Source organism: Crocuta crocuta, unplaced genomic scaffold, assembly GCF_008692635.1.
Source record: "Crocuta crocuta isolate KB4526 unplaced genomic scaffold, BGI_CrCroc_1.0 scaffold218, whole genome shotgun sequence".
Lineage (NCBI taxonomy): Eukaryota > Metazoa > Chordata > Mammalia > Carnivora > Hyaenidae > Crocuta > Crocuta crocuta.
In genome coordinates, this window is record NW_027533170.1 from 9856223 (window position 1) to 9871608 (window position 15386).

A 15386-nucleotide genomic window follows, 5' to 3' on the forward strand; every position below is an offset into this window, starting at 1 on the left:
GCCATTTCCTTGCTGTGACTGCCATCCAGAGAGGCCGGTGCGGCTCCCGGCACTCTCCCCAAGGAATTAGGGCACATCACCATCCCAGAACTATAATTAAGAAGGCCACTTGAGCATTGGTGTCCAGGGTTTTGATTGAGGTTTCATAATATGGACATGAATGATCAAATCATTGGCCACTTTTGTCACATTGATTGAACTCAATCTCCACCCCAGAGGTCCAGCTGGCCCAAAGTCCCCACTTTCTTTCACTTGGTTGGCCTTTCTGGTGACCAGACACTGAATTGAAGCTATCTAGGAACCTGCCAGGAGATATCATAATAATTAGCATAACAAAGTCAACTTCTATCACTCAGGGAATTCGCTGGTTTTTGAAACTCTGTGCCAAGAACCAGGGATAAAGACCAGATATAGTCTTTTTTAAAAATGTTTATTCATTTTGAGAGAAAGAGAGACACACACACAGAGCATGAGTGGAGAAGGGGCAGAGAGAGAGGGAGACAGAATCTGAAGCAGGCTCCAGGCTCTGAGCTGTCAGCATAGAGCCTGATGCGAGTCTCAAACTTACAAACCATGAGACCATGACCTGAGCTGATGTTGGATGCTTAACTGACTGAACCACCCAGGTGCCACTAGATGTAGTCTTTATTGGTCTTCAATACTCTAGAGTTTGGGCTGTCCATGGTTAAGAGGGGCCATGAGTATCATGTTCCCAGGACTCAGCTTGTATTCTGTGACTCTGAATTCAGATTCTGTCTGGCCTGGTGCCTGGGGTCTGGTTAGGGTGGCTTGCTGGGGTCACTGAGAAGCCTCCTGCCTGGGGTCATGTACTCTCCTTTCATTTGTCGGACCAAAAAATACACAAACCTGGTGGCCATGTTGTCTTTCAATTTCACTTCCTAGCAATGGCTGTGTTTCTCAGAAGAGGAGCCTTCAGAATTTGATTTCACTTTCTGTTCCTGGAAATGCAGGGCTCAATGTGATGCTGCTTCTTTACTATTGGCCAGGTTCATGAGAGGGTGGAACAGAGACCAGGGATTATTTCAGTCCTGACAGCAACTCACACACAGTTCAGACCTTTTGGGGGACAGTCAGCTCTTTAATTTCTGCAGTGATTACACCAGCACACAGGTCCTCTTCCAGTGCAAGCCCAGTCTGTGCACAAGTGTTTCTGCTGTGGCCCGCAGGGAGCACTTCAACAGGACTCAACATTTCCTGCGCTGCCAGTGGACACATTCAGAGCTCAACACTGACACCAGGAGTTTCTTTTCTTTCAGAAGCTGGTAAGCAAGAAATCACTTTGCATTGAGAACAGACCTAAAAATAAAATTATAGACCTGTAGGACTAAGTGTGGGAGAGCCTGGATGCTCAGTTTTGGGTGCTGTGGACTTGAAAGTCTGAGGAGCAGGATGTCTGATGGATGACTATAAGCCATTGAGATAATTTAACTATTTGGACATATTCAGAGGGTGTTTGGAGAACAAACTTTATTCTTGTGAACTGCAGAAGGATTATATGAATGTCAGGCATGTCAGTATAGATAGGGGCTTTCCCCAAGAGCTTCTGCCATCAGACACCCCTCATCTCATGCTAAATACCTTTTACTGGGTGAGAATGCATACTATCTGTCCGAAAAAACTATTCATTTTTTTTTTCTGATGGTCCAGTCTCAGGGAGATTATTTACTTGATGGTCAGCATCTGTGAACATGCATTTAAACTTTTGAGAGGATTCAATGTATCAAGCATGTTATTTTTTTATAAGCAGCATAATTTTCAATGGTTAGAGTGCACTTTGAAGCCATGGTCCTCAAGACCCAAATAATCAAACCACGGGATACTCTTGAATGCTGAGAACAAATTGAGGACTGATCGGTGGGGGGAGGTGGGTGGTGAGAGGAGAGATGGGCATGGAGGAGGGCACTTGTGGGGATGAGCACTGGGTGTTATATGGAAACCAACTTGACAATAAACTATTTGTAAAAAAATAAAAATAAAAAAATAAACATCTCCTACAGTGAAAAAAAAAAAGACCCAAATAATCAAAATCAAAGAAGTCAAAGAAAGACCCCACTGTAGGAGTCATCTTTTGAAGCCAAGTGGCTTGCTCGGTGACCTTATGTAGTTGTGTCTCAACTTCCCCAGAAGTGTTAATCCATATGCCCCATGTATGGACCCCTGGGTGGCTCAGTCAGTTAAGCATCTGGCTCTTGAATTGCCTTGAGGTCATGATCTCATAGTTCATGGCATAAGCCCTCATCTGGCTCTACATTGGCAGCTCTCTCTCTCTCAAAATAAATACATAAACATTAAAAAAATGATGAACATCATAGTATAGACAGCTGTTGCTCAGCTAAAAGATAATCAGAGGCTGTTTATTGTCAATAAAATCTTTGGCCAGAGAGTCTAAGGATCTTTGTTGGGAACCTATTGTCTTAGCAATGAATTCTGCAATATCTTTAAGAGTTAAGGAAAGGTTTTGATCAAATTGTCATGTATGTGACTTAACTAGGGAAGTTTGGCACTGGCAAAGATAACAAATCCTGAGTCATGAATGTCTGCTGGTTGGTCTTTTCTAACTCAATAATCCAAGGGAGTTGAGCAATGAGATATCTCACTTTTCTCTTAGACTAAAATAAAAGTCTATTTTACATTCTGGAGGTTAACCCCTTGTGAGCAAAGGGATCAGACATACAATTGAAGGCATTATATTTCCAGGATTATGACAGAGTAAAGGAAAGGAAAAGGAGAATATTTTTCACATTTAAAGTATGAACACTTGACCTGTTGTCTTGGGTGAAAGCAGTGTACCGTGATGTTAGATGTCACTACCTTGCAGTGTACCTTGATGTTACTTATCTTCCTCATCAATTTGCTTTAGAGGTCTCTAGCATCTGTCCAGAACCAGGCGTCAAGGAAATCCTTCTTTAGTTGTAAGATGTGTACCCAAGACTCAGCACATTTTACTTTTGTAGCAATGCAGTGATTGGGAACATTTGGTGTGATCTCTTTCAATGGGGTTCAAAAGCTGTATTCTTCTGATGACATTTCCAGAATACCCAGTAACCATGATCTAGAATATAACCAACAGAATACTTTGAATTGGGATCTGGGAAGGCTTCTTTAACTTATTGATGTTAGTCTTGAGTGTAAAAATATTAGAGACTTTGCCATAGTTGATCATACTAGCATGAGAAAGCGATCAGCAGAAAGTTTCATTCCAGTAGATTGGTCTGTCAGTGCCTAATAGGGTGCTGCAAACAGTCAGCAAGTCCAAAGGCAATAAATTAGGCTAGAGACGTCCAGTAGGTTTGGCTATTTTAAGTTTTAAGTTTGAGGATCCCATTAGATCTCTCAACCTTGCCTGATGATTAAGGGTGATGGGTCCAGTGATCATTTCAAGAAGTTTGCAAGGTTTTTGTTGAGGTTGGTATGATTTGTCCAATGAAATTGCTGCCTCAATCACTGAAAATTGTGGAAGGTATATTCCAAGTAGAAAATACATTTTATAACAGTTTCTATGCCACTGTGAGGGTATTAGCCTTGCAGCAAGGGAAAGTTTGAACCAAACTGAAAAACATACATACAATAACAAGAACATATTAATGTTCCATACTAGGTGGCACTTAAATAAAACCAGCTACAGGTGTTAAAAATCCAGAAGGAATAGGTATGATATCTCTGAGGGCAAAATTTATTTTTCCCATGATTCTAGACCTGACAGTCAGACATTGCTGGCAGACTGTTTAGACAATTTTATAGAAGTCTCCCCATTAATGTCTAGTCATAGTTAGACTTATTTTAAATGCACTATGATGAGTGAAGTAATGAAAAAACAAAAACAATGGAGTCCCTGGTAAACTCCCAGGAAACCAAATTATAATTTTGCACCCCTGGTAAACTCCCAGGGACTCAGGAAAAATCAAGTAGCTATCCTATGCTTCCCAAAGCCCTGACTGTTCAATGTACAGCCATTTGTTTACCCATCTTCTCTGATTCATAAGGAGAGTGTTGCCATGTTACCTGACATTAGAATGGCAAAAATCTCACAATGAGGGGAATTTTTTGAGCAACAGAATGGATATTATCCACATATGCCACAACCTTTATAGATTCTTTTGTTGGATGCCTTTACATAAAAGTTGGATGGGGCATTTTCCTGATACTCTTCTTCAGTCCTTTTAGTGTGAACCTCTGTTTTGATGACAGCAATTTCAGAAGATAAGAGAGTAATTACAAGTGATAACATTAAACTAGGATACATCAAATTTCCAAGAATTTCACATAATTTATAGAACATTTATATACCTATACAAATACAACATAAAATACAAGATCCTTGTTTTCTATGAAGATCCCTTAAATGTTACAGAATCTTTCATAATGTATTACCAAAACTAGATCAAATGTTCAAAAAGCAAAAGCTTTGTTTTTTTTTAACAGATAGGAAACTAAATTATAATTTTGTATCAGCTTACTTTTGTATTAGAATGTATTCATTCCAATATTAGTTCTGATAATGCACAAAATTATTTTCCAAAGATTCATTATTCAGTGTTTCTACAACTTCTTTTGCCTTTTTTAAAAAAGTACATCTCTAGTCCACATATTTTTTTTTGTTTTTGCCAAAAGCACATTTCCTACTTTTCTTTCATTCAGAGATGTTTCCATTTTTCTTAAAAAAAAAAGCTTTAACCACATACGTTAATTACAGTTCTGAACCCTTAGAAACTTTCTAAGAAAAGCAACTAGTAAGTACTTGTTAACTATGTTTATATCAGTATTTTTTAGATTGCAAATTTATGAATACATTTCATAATTTCTGGAAATGTGTTTTTTTATAGTACAATCTTTCATTAAGGCACACCAAAAGATTTAAATGAACCTACATTTTTTCTTAAGTTTTCCTGTAATAAAGAAGTCAAAGTAAAGGAAACCAATGTTTAGCAATTAATGTTTCATTATTTTATCTTACTTGGAAATGATCTTGATATTTAATGAATTTAACAAATTATTACTTAATTTAATTTATCAAAACTTTAAGGTTGTAGTTAAACAAAAATATTTTTCAAACTCTTTAAAATTTTGCCTAAAATATTGATAAAATTTATGTAAACATCTATTCAATATTAGATCTGTTCTTAACAATTAGCCTTAGATTACTCACAAAATAAGTAATCAGACACCATGAGAAATCAGTCATTTATTCTCCCAAACTATTTTTATTTTGTTATTTTTAATTTTTAAAAAATTTAATTCCAGTATAGTTAACATAGAATATTGTATTAGTTTCAAGCATGCAATATAGTGATTCAACACTTTCATACAGCACCTGGTGCTCATCTCAAGAAGTTCACTCCTTAGTACCCATCCACTAACCCACCTCCTCTCTGGCAACTATCAGTTTATTCTCTATAGTATAGTATAGTCTGTTAGTTTATGTCTCTCTCCTTTTTTTTCTTTGCTCATTTGTTTTGTTTATTAAATTCCACATATGATTTAAATCACATGGTTTTTGTGTTTCTCTGACTGGCTTGGCATTATACTTTCTTGCCCCATTGATGCCTTTACAAAACGCAAGATTTCATTCTTTTTTATGGTCAAATAACATTCCATTATATATATCTTGATATATGACTATATCTTCTTTATCCATCTATTTACTAATGGACTTTTAGTCAGTTTCCGTAATTTGGCTTTTTTTTTTTAAATATTTTTTTATTTATTTCTAGGAGAGAGAGAAAGAGAGACAGCGTGAGCAGGTGAGGGTCAGAGAGAGAGGGAGACACAGACTCCGAAATTGGCTCCAGGCTCCGAGCTGGCAGTCAGCACAGAGCCCGATGCGGGGCTCGAACCCACGAACCGCGAGATCATGACCTAAGCGAAAGTCAGACGCTTAACCGACTAAGCCACTCAGGCGCCCCCGTAATTTGGCTTTTAAAAGTAATGTTACAAAAACACAGGGGTGCATGTATCTCTTTGAATTAATGTTTCTGTATTTGTTGGGTAATACCCAGTAGTGCAATTACGAAATTGTAGGGTAATTCTACTTTTAACTTTTTGAGAATTTTCCATATTGTTTTCCACTGTGCCTGGGCCAGTTTGCATTCCTATCAAGAGCACACCAGGGTTCCTTTTCGTACACATCCTCTCCCCAATTTTTTCCCTTGCATTTTTAATTTTAGCCTTTCTGACATGCATGACATAGTATTTCATTGTGGTTTTGATCTTCATTTCTCAGATGATGAGTGATATTGAGCATCTTTTCATATCTCTGTAGGACATCTGGGTTTCTTCTTTTGAGAAACAGCTGTTCATATCTTCTGCTCATTTTTTAATTGGGATATTTGTCTTTTGTGTTTTCACTTGTATTAATTCCTTACATATTTGGATAGTAATTCTTTATCACATACATGATGTCCAAATATCTTCTTAGTTGTCTTATAGTTTTGTTAATTGTTTTCTTTGCTGTGCACAAGTTTTTAACTTTGATGTCGTCCCAATAGTTTATTTTCCTTTTGTTTCCTTTGCCTCAGGAAACCTCTCTGGAAAATGTTGCCATGGCTGGTGTCAGAGATGTTACTCCCTGTGCACTCTTCCATGGTTTCAGGCCTCACAGTTAGGTCCTTAATCCATTTTGAGTTTAATTTGTGTATGGCGTAAGAAAATGATCCAGTTTAATTCTTGGACATGTAGCTGTCCAGATTTCCCCACATCATTTGTTAAAGAGTCTGCCTCTTGGCTACTGTATATTCCTTCCTGTTTTGTTAAATATTAATTAATGATATAATTGTGGGTTTATTCCTGGGATTTCTTTTATGTTTCACTGATCTATATGTCTACTTTTATGCCAGTATCATACAGCTTTGATTGCTACAACTATGTAATATAATTAGAAGCCTGGAATTGTGATGCTTCTAGTTTCATTTTTCTCTCTCAAGATTCCTTTTGCTATTCTGGGGCTTTTGTTCCAAACAAATTTTAAAATTATTCATTCCATTTCTGTGAAAAACTGTTGGCATGTTTGTAGATATTGCATTGAATCTATAGTTTTCTTTGGGTAATAGAGACATTTAACAATATTAGTTATTCCAAACCATCAACATGGAATGGCTTTCCATTTCCTTGCTTCACCTTGAGTTTCTTTTATCCATATTTTATAGTTTTCAGAGTACAGGTGAAGTTTATTAACTATATTATTGTTTTCACTGCAATTGTAAATGGGATTGTTTTCCTAATTTCTCTTTCTGCTACTTTATTATTAGTGTATAGTAATGCAACAAAATTCTGTACATTGTTTTTTGTATCCTGTGACTTCACTGAATTCATGTATCTGTTCTAGTAGTTTTTGGTAGAGCTTTTAGGGTTTTCTGCAAATAGTATCATGTCATATCATCTGCAAAATAATGAAATTTGTAATTCTTCAATATTTATGCACAATTGGGATGTCTTTCATTTCTTTATATTGTCTACTGTGCTGAATAAAAGTGGTGAGAGTGGACATCCTTGCCTTGTTCCTGACCTTAGGAGAAATGTTCTCTTTTTCTCTCCAATGAATATGATGTTCACTAAGAGTTTTTCATATATGGTCTTTATTATGTTGAGGTATGTTCCCTTTAGACCTTCTTTGTTGAGGATTTTGATGTTATACTTTGTCATTTTTTTTACATTTACTAACATGATCACATGGGTTGATTTATCCTTTACCTTAGCGATGTGATGTGTCACATTGATTGTTTTGTGAATATTGAAGTAATCTTGCGTCCTAGAAATAAATTCCACTTGATGGTTCTCCTAATCTATTAAAAAAACATTTTGTAGCAGAGATGACATCACCTTATTTATTTACTTTAGGTAAACACAAGCAGAATAAAAATGTTAATTTTAGTGCTCATAACTCTAAAGAAAATGTTTATTTTAATTAAACCAACAGCCTTAACATATCTTCAATATTGAATATTATTCCAGATTACATGAACTTAAAAAAAACACTTAGGTAAACTTGTTGGGATGAGCCACTGAGTGTTATATGTAAACAACTTGACAATAAGCTATTAAAAAAATAAATAAAACATTTAGGTAAGTTTCTATCTTTCTAAGAATTTTAGAATGCTCAATCCTTACAAGTGCTTGCTTCAAATCAACTAAATAGAGCTCTATTACAACAAAACCCTCAGGAGGTAGAAAAGTATCACACATTTTATTACATATATATAGAAACACACTATGTTGAGTAACAGTAGCAAGAGTGGACATCCCTGTCATGTTTCTGGCCTTAGGGGGAAACTCTGTTTTTCCCCATAGAGGATGATATTAGCAGTGGGTTTTTCATATATGGCTTTTATGATCTTGAGGTATAATCTTTCTATCCCCACTTTTTAAAGGATTTTTATTAAGAAGGTGTGCTGTATTTTGTCAAATACTTTCTCTCCATCTTTTAGAGGGTCATGTGGTTCTTGTCCTTTCTTTTTTTACTGTGATATATTACTTTGTTTCTTTTGTGGATATCGAACTGGCCCTGTATCCAAAGTGTAAACCCCACTTGATCTTGGTGAATAAGTCTTTTAATGTATTGTTGGATCTGTTTGGCTCATATCTTGTTGGGGATTTTTGCTTCCGTGTTCAGGAAAATTGGTCTGTAGTTCTCCTTTTTAGTGGGGTCTTTGTCTGGTTTTGGAGTCAAGGTAATGCTGGCTTCAAAGAATGAGTTTGGAAGTTTTCCTTCCAGCTCTACTTTTTGGAACAGCTTCAAAAGAATAGGTGTTAACTCTTCCTTAAATGTTTGGTAGAATTCTTCTGGAAAGCCATCTAGCTCAGGACTCTTCTTTTTGGGAGATTATTAATTTGACTTCTTTACTGGTTATAAGTCTGTTCAGATTTTCTATTTCTTTTTGTTTCGGATTTGGGAGTTTATGTTTCTAGGAATTTGTTCACTTCATTCATATTCCCCATTTTATTGGTGTATAATTGTTTATAATATTCTCTTATTATTGTTTGTATTTCTGCAATGTTGGTCATAATATCTCTTTCATTTTTTATTTTATTTATTTGGGTCCTTTCTTTTTTATTTTTGATCACACTGGCTAGGGGTTTATCAATTTTGTTAATTTGTTCAAAGAGTCAGTTTCTGGCTTTTCACTGATCTGTTCTACTCTTTGTGGTTGTTGTTGGTTGGTTGGTTTTTGTTTGTTTTTTGTTGTTCCGGTTTGTTTGGTTTAGATAGCATTGATTTCTACTTTAATCTTTATCATTTCCTTTCTTCTGCTAGGTTTGAGTTTTATTTGCTGTTCTTTTTCCCACTCTTTAAGGTGTAAGTTTAGGTTGTGTTTCTGAGAACTTTCTGGATTTCTATATACTTCCCTATTTATAACCACCTTTGATGTGTCCCAGAGGAGAGTTTTGATTACTGATTCAACTTCTTTACTGGTTATGGGTCTGTTCAAGTTTTTTATTTCTTCCTGTTTGAGTTTTCATAGTTTATATGTTTCTAGGAATTGGTCCATTTTTTTCCAGACTGCTCAATTTGTTGGCATATAAATGCTCATAATATTCTCTTATTATTTTTTGTATTTCTGTGGTGTTGGTTGTGATCTCCCCTCTTTCACTTGTGATTTTATTTATTTGAATCCTTTCCTTTTTCTTGTTGATCAATCCCGTTTATCAATTTTGTGACTTCTTCCAAAGAGGCAGCTCCTGATTTCCTTGATCTGTTCTACTTTTTAAAAATGTCTATATCATTGATTTCTGCTCTAATCATTGTTAATTCCCATCTTCTGTTTGTTTTTGGCTTTATTTGCTGTTATTTTCCCAGCTATTTAAGATATAAGGTAAGTTGTGTATTTGAGGTCTTTCTTCCTTCTTTAAGAAGGTCTGGATTGCTATATCCTTCACTATTATGCCTTTACTGCATGTCAGATGGTTTGGACTATCATGTTTTTATTTTCATTGGCTTCCATGTGTTTTTAAATTTCCTCTTTATTTTCTTTCTTAACCATTCATTCATTAGTAGGATGTTCTTTAATCTACATGTGTTTATGGTCTTTACAAACTTTTTCTTGTGGTTGATTTCTGGTTTCATAGCATTGTGGTCTGAAAATATGCAAGGTATGATCTCGATCCTTTTTGTACTTGTTGAGGGCTGATATGTGATATGTGATGCATCCTGGAGAATGTTCCATGTGCACTCGAGAAGAATGTGTATTTTGCTGCTTTAGGTTGAAATGTTTTTAATATATCTATTAAGGCCATCTGGTCCAGTGTGTCATTCAAAGCCATTGTTTCATTATTGATTTTCTGTCCATTGCTTTAAGTGGGGAGTTGAAGTCCCCTACTATTATGGTATTATTATCAATGGGTTTCTTTATGTTGTGATTAATTGATTTATATATTTGGGTATTCCATGTGGGGCCATAAATATTTACAACTGTTAGATCTTCTTCGTGGGTAGATCCCTTAATTATGATATAATCCCCTTCTTCATGTCTTGTTACAATCTTTGTTTTAAAATCTAGTTTGTCTATATAAGTGTGACCACCCAGCCTTCCTTTGATAACACTTAGTGTGATAGATGGTTCTTCATCTCCTAACTTTCAATCTGCATGCGTTTTTAAGTCTTTAGAGGAGATTTTTAAGATTTGTGTTTATCCCTGGAATTTATCTTAAGGAAACTGTTCCAGAGCTTAGGCACAGCACCCATTTCTTGGCAGTATAATACTACATTTTTTGCAGTATAATAGACCTCTTTCCCTTTTCTTCCATTACCTTCCAGCTATTTTGGGTGTGTTTATATTTTGAAGACAAGATAAGATGTGTAGCTTTAGAGAGAAGAGAAAGGATGCAGATTCCTCCAATAACTATTTCGGTTTCCTAAGATAAATAACTCACAAGCCCTTCAAGATAAGCAGGGGAAATTGGGGGGCTGGCAAAGGAATAATTGAACTTTGAATTGACTTTACAGCTGACTTCTGTTTATGGTTTCTGTCAAGGCATTTCAAACAGAGTATAACTTAGAGTGAGTATTCAAATAAAGGAGGATAGTGATATGCACATGTGTGATGTATGGAACTGTTGAATTTCTGTATTGTATTAAACAGTAAAATTATATCTGAAACTAATAGAATACTCTATGACTCTATGTTAAGTAACTGGAATTAAAATAAAAACTTAAAAAAAAAAAAAGGAGGATAGTAGAAAGCAAATAAGAATGACATCAGTCCTGCAGTCTTTTGTACTAGGTATTTCTTTTGTTGTTTTTTTCCGTTTCTTTTTTTACCAGCTTTTTGTGATGACACTTTCAGTGAAGTGAGTTTTGGAATTTTGACGCTTTGCTTTTAAGTGCACTTCTTAAATGATCTTATTTAGTTGGATGTTCCCTATAAAGGCCACTGTAAGTCTATGTTGTAATTCCCCTGAGGGCTGGCAGCAGTTTGGAAGGACCCTAGCCATAAATGGAGTTAAACACTTCTGTCCAACCATATCTAGTTGCAAATAAGAGGCAACTCACACACGTGTGTGTGTGTGTGTGTGTGTGGCCTTATTTTGTGATGCCCAACCTGAAAGTTACCAAGCCAACTTATTTGAGACACAAAACAAGCTTGTAGATTTTTATGGCTTCCAGAACCAAAATTCTTTTTTTTAAGTTTTTGCTTATATTCTAGTTATTTAAAAAACAGTGTAGTATTAGTGTACAATTTAGTGATTCAAAACTTGCATACAATACCCATTGCTCTTCACAAATGCACTCCTTAATCCCCATCCCTTTACCCACCTCCCCTCTGGTAACCATATGTTTGTTCTCTATAGTTAGGAGTCTTTACTTGGTCTACCTCTCTTTTTTGTCCCTGTGATCATTTGTTTTGTTTCTTAAGTTCTACAAATGATTGAAATCATATGGTATGTTTCTTTATCTGACTGACCTATTTCTTGTAGCATAATACTCTCTATATCCCCATCCATGTCATTGCAAATGACATTGCAAGGACTCTTTCCATAATTTGGCAATTATAGATAATGCTGCTATAAACATTGAGGTGAATGTATCCTTTGGAATTCAGATTTTTTAATTCCTTGAGTAATTAGCTAACACTGCCATTGCTGGATCATAGGGTAGTTCTTTTTTTAACTTTGTGAGTAACCTCCATATTGTTTTCTAGAGTGTCTACAGCAGTTTTCATTCTCACCAACAGAGTAAGAGGCAGAACCATAGATCTTAGAAATAACATACACAATGTGCTGGAGGTAAACCACTTAACATTTTAGAGTTTAAAGGATCTCATTTATTTTTGTTTGCTTATTTATTAATTTGTTTATTTACTACTTTACTTTAAGAGAATCCTTTACCACATGTACTTATTAACAGAAAACAACAGTACTGAGTTATTGAATTATAAACATAGCCAGTAGCCAAATAACTAGGGATTAGGGCAAGGATTGAAATAGCAGACTTTAAATAATGGAGACTGCAGACTGATTTCACATACATGGAGATCTGTAGCTACAACCAACAGTTCCCAACTTGGAATATAAGTTCAGACCAAAAAGGCAAGGGTTTAGAAGTTTACTGTGGACTATTCAATAAAATGCCCTCTACTCCTCACCATCAATTTCCATCATGGAATGGACTAAACCAGCAGATTCCATTAATAGAGACAGCAGATAAGAAATAGGTAACAGACAGAAAACAGTGGTAAATGGAGACTGTGGACTGTAAATTGGGGAAGAGATTCCAATGTGGACTTGTGGACTGAACCAAAGGCTAAGAACTGGTGCTCTGTCAGAACCTTCTGTAAGTGACATAGTGATCCTTCATCTGGGCTGGAAATCTCATTTGATCGAGCTATAATGCAAAAAAATAAAAAAATAAAAATACAAAACAAAACAAAAACCCAGAACTCAAACCAAGATAGTGTTACCAATGGTCCTTGAAAGAGATGAGAAAATCAGTGAACTTGAAAGAATTCACGGACTCCACACCTATGTTTCTCGTTGTCCACAAACCCAGTCAGAAGTTTGCTTTGGATCTAGACACTGTCACCAAATCTATTGAAAAAAAATTCAACTAAGCAAATTCTAAAGACCTCATTAGGTCTTTATTAAATGATTTTTAATTGGGCAGTATGCCATAAGCAAATAGAAAGGAGTTCCATTATACTGCAGAAATGGAAAGTTGAAAAAAATTTTTTTAAGGTTAATTTATTTTTGAGAGGAGAAGGAAGAGAGAGAGAGAGAGAGAGAGAAGCTATTAGTAGGGAGGGGAAGGGCAGAGAGAGAGGGAGGCACAGAATTTGAAGCAGGCTCCAGGCTCTGAGCCATCAGCACAGAGCCTGATGCAGGGCTCAAACCCAGAAACTGGGAGATCATGACCTGAGCCAGGACCTCATGACTCAAGCCAAATTTGGACGCTTAACTCACTGAGCCACCCAGGTGCCCCAGAAATGAAAAGATTTTTAAGAGAAGAGAGAAAACAGAAAAACAATTATTTGCAAAGAAACCATCGTCATAGGCAAGATTGCCTCTCTAAGGGGATAGAAGGGGATTTTTCAGTACAGTTTTCAGTGCTGACCAGGAAATTGCCCTGTTAACTTGTGAACGATTACATTACCAGGGATTGAAACTGCTGTTAAATATTAAGGCTTGGTTTGCTTCTTTGGGGCTTAGACTTAAGTGGCTCTACTATGGCCCTGTGGCTTTCATTTTAACACAACACTCCATCGAAATATGAATCTTATATATTTATACTGACTTCATTTTGAGTCCTAGTCACACCTCTCCCTACCAATTGTGTGCTCCGTCTTTGCTTCATCAGGCAGAGATCTGCCCTTGGATGAGGGCCCTCACCTTGAATCCTTTGCTAATAGTGGGTTTTCTTTCGTCTATCTCTCAACTTCATCATTTACCTTATTTTTTTCTTCAAGCTCCATTTTTTCTATCTCTTTTAAAATATATTTTATTTAAAATTTGGTTAGTTAACATACAATGTAATATTGGTTTCAGGAATAGGATTCAGTGATTCAACACTTACATACAATACCTAGTGCTCATCACAAGTGCCATCCTTAGTACCCATCACTCATATAGCCCATCCCCCCCGCCTCCCTCCATAAGCCCTCAGTTTTTTCTCTATCATTAAGAGCCTATTGTGGTTTGTTTCCCTCTATCTCTTTTTTCTTCCCATATGTTTATTTGCTTATTTGGTTTTTTTTAATGTTTATTTATTTTTAAGAGAGAGATGGACATGGATATTTGGACTCTTTCCATAGTTTGCTATTGTTGATAATTCTTCTACAAACTTTGGAGTGCATGTACTTCTTTGAATATTTATTTCTTATATTTTGTGTAAATACTTAATTTGAAGGTGGAAATGATTATAACGTCCTTGAAGTGTTGTTAAGAGGATAAGATGAGAAATATGTGTACAGAGGCACATCTAAAGTTTATTAGCATGGATTTCTCACATTCTTTTCCATTTATTCCTCAACTGCAGAAGACACACTTTTAGGTTGGAATACAAGCTCCTACGGATATCGTAAAAAATACTCTACCCCTGCTACCCCTGCATTGCTGTTGCAACAGAATATACTAGAAAACAGAACTTCACATACAACATCAGGTGAGGTTTGGAACCTTAACAATAGGGCATGCCTTTTGTGTTGTTGAAATGTGATCAACACAGAGAATTTTGCTATCCACCTCTGTTTGCCCTCACGACTCTGTCATTTAGTTCCCTTTTACTATATTTGTTCTTTGCCTCAATCAAGGAATGCCTCACCCTCCTGTGTATTTTTCCCCACACCCTTTGAGAATGCACAGGCATGAGACCACACCTGATAGGGTTAACTCTCACCTCAATGGCTCCTCCTTGGAGACCTGGTTTGTAACATCTTCCACATTCAGTATTGCTCATTCTGCTTTGTGTGCTTCTTACTTCCCAAAGGGGTGGTGGGGTGATTTGTTCTCCACACAGCGAGGGGTTGACCTTGTACATGCCACACACTTAAGATTTCCATTCTTATGCATGTGAAGAATATTCCTGCTGGGCAGTCAGAAGTTTTGGTGTCATCCTTTTTTAGTTGCTTAATAGCTGTCCCTTTCACCCTTGACAAGCTAGATTTCCACACTCCTCTCTTCTAAGAAGTATGTTTGCACTCCTCATTCGTATGTATACCAGTCTTTAGTTGGTGCACTTGCTCTGAATAATTTCCTCCCAAATTTGTTTTTGCCATCTTCTGTCCTCAGCTCCAGGCTGTGGCTCCCAGGAAGCCCCTGGAGAATGTGTCTGAGCCTTAACATTTAACCAAAGGACACCTCTGCAACACCACTGCCCAGACATCAGTGATGACTTAAGGTGACTTCTTTCCTGATCTAAATCTTCTGCTCTCAATCTCTGG

General features: G+C 36.3%; 1 protein-coding gene across 2 annotated transcripts in view; it reads left to right on the forward strand.

The window, feature by feature from the left end:
- The first annotated feature begins 1090 nt into the window (after window positions 1-1090).
- Window positions 1091-15386, forward strand: part of LOC144216844 (interferon-gamma-inducible GTPase 10-like) — a 17293-nt gene continuing 2997 nt past the window's right edge. The window contains exons 1-3 of one of the 2 annotated variants that reach the window (XM_077746296.1): window positions 1091-1283; window positions 14483-14608; window positions 15235-15343. The gene's annotated coding sequence lies outside the window, so the exon portion shown is untranslated. The remainder of the gene's footprint in view (window positions 1284-14482; window positions 14609-15234; window positions 15344-15386) is intronic. The other variant, XM_077746297.1, reaches the window with a different exon arrangement.